This window comes from Polistes canadensis, unplaced genomic scaffold (assembly GCF_001313835.1).
Source record: "Polistes canadensis isolate GaletaPanama2010 unplaced genomic scaffold, ASM131383v1 scaffold_113, whole genome shotgun sequence".
Classification (NCBI taxonomy): domain Eukaryota; kingdom Metazoa; phylum Arthropoda; class Insecta; order Hymenoptera; family Vespidae; genus Polistes; species Polistes canadensis.
This window is the reverse complement of record NW_014569660.1, coordinates 227,772-229,421: the sequence shown is the minus strand read 5'-3', so window position 1 is coordinate 229,421 and position 1,650 is coordinate 227,772. Positions and strand designations below refer to the sequence as shown.

General features: G+C 28.8%; 1 protein-coding gene across 1 annotated transcript in view; it reads right to left on the bottom strand.

The window, feature by feature from the left end:
* LOC106787734 (probable JmjC domain-containing histone demethylation protein 2C) overlaps positions 1-1,650 on the bottom strand; it is a 48,569-nt gene that overhangs the window by 39,793 nt on the left and 7,126 nt on the right. The gene's annotated exons all lie outside the window — the stretch shown is intronic.

Sequence of the window (1,650 nt, the reverse complement as noted above, 5' to 3'; positions counted from 1 at the left end):
CGCCCCCCGCCCCTCCACCCTTTCTTGCCACCCAACCCATATTGAATATCCTCGTTATTGCATAAAAAGAAATTTCATTTTAAATACTTCGTATTATAAAATGTTGATTTTCAATCAAATGGTCACTCATTCCTAGACGTTGACGTAATAAATGATTAAGATTACGATATATCTAACCGGTTTTATAGAATTATATTCGTTTCCTTTTTTCTTATTTTCTTTTTTTTTTTTTCTAACTTTCACTCTGTCATATTTTATCGAAATAAAAAACAAATCCGTTCCCCCGGTCACACCCTGGCTCCTCAAAAAAAAAACAAAAGAAAAAAGTACACGGAATTGTGTTCCATTTTTTTTTTTATATAGAAAAAGAACAAAAAAACAAAAAACAATAAAACAACAATGCGATAGAAAATTTCTGACCCCAAAAAAAAAATAAAAATAAAAATAAAAAAAAAGAAAATATATTATATATTACCCCGAAATAAATGAGGAAGGGTAGTTGGGTGGTTGAGGGGTTAGAGGGGAAAGAGGGAAAAAGAAAAAGTACGATTGCATCCCTGTTTTTTTGCCACCCCCTCCTGTTACCAACCCTGACTACCCGCCTGCTTGCCTTTTACAAAAATTTGTTCATTAAAAAATAAATAATTAATAATAATTGTGATATACGAGATGAGAAAATATAAATGACGAATATGTGCGACCCCATAAAAAAAAAAAAAAAAAAGAAAAAAAATGAAAGCATGATTTATCTATTACGAGAGCACAAATGTAATACAATTGTCTACTCTCGACAATGGTTTCGTAATTATGACGATTACGTATTACGAAAGTACGATATTCCTTCTGAACCACCCCTCGACCCCGCACCCCCTTTTCCGCCCCTATTATGGAAGGAGTAATATCTTGTGTATATATATATATATATATATTGTTCGTGAGAATAGAATTTTGGTTATTAGCATTTATATTAACTTGTAAGTTTGCGAATGGTATTCCTATCAACGTTAACTTAATTTTTAATTCATTTCATGGATAAGTTATTTTATTAAAAATAATCTCTATTGGTTTGACAGAAATTAAATGATACTTCCTCTTTAAAAAGTAGAAATGAAAGTGAGAAAGATTTAGGGATGGGGATGTATCAATCGGTAAACTAGACGAAAATAAATCACAGTAAAGTAATAATTATAAATATAATCGAGAAAATAAATATTGTTGTTTTATTTGTATACTGATATTCAAATAGTTACGACACCTATTTCGGTTTTCAATTTAACGAGGCTGTTTATCTTATGAACCTTTGTAGATTGATTTATTACTCGATATGGTAGTCTACGTATAGCAAATAGTGTGCACTTTAATTTAATATAAAAATTATTTAAATCTATTTGCAAAAAGTATAAAAAATATTTACAGAAACATTTTAAAGAAATGGCAAAGATGCTCAATTTACAGCATTGCATTATCTGATATTTTCTGAAAATTTGCACATCAATTTATAACTCAAAAAGGTATTCTACGTGTAGACAAAAGAGTGTACTTTAATTTAATATAAATTTCATTAAAATCTTTTCACTTTTATTATAAAAAATATTTACCAAAACTTTTCAAAGAAATTACAAAGATGCTCAATTTACAGCATTGCATTCT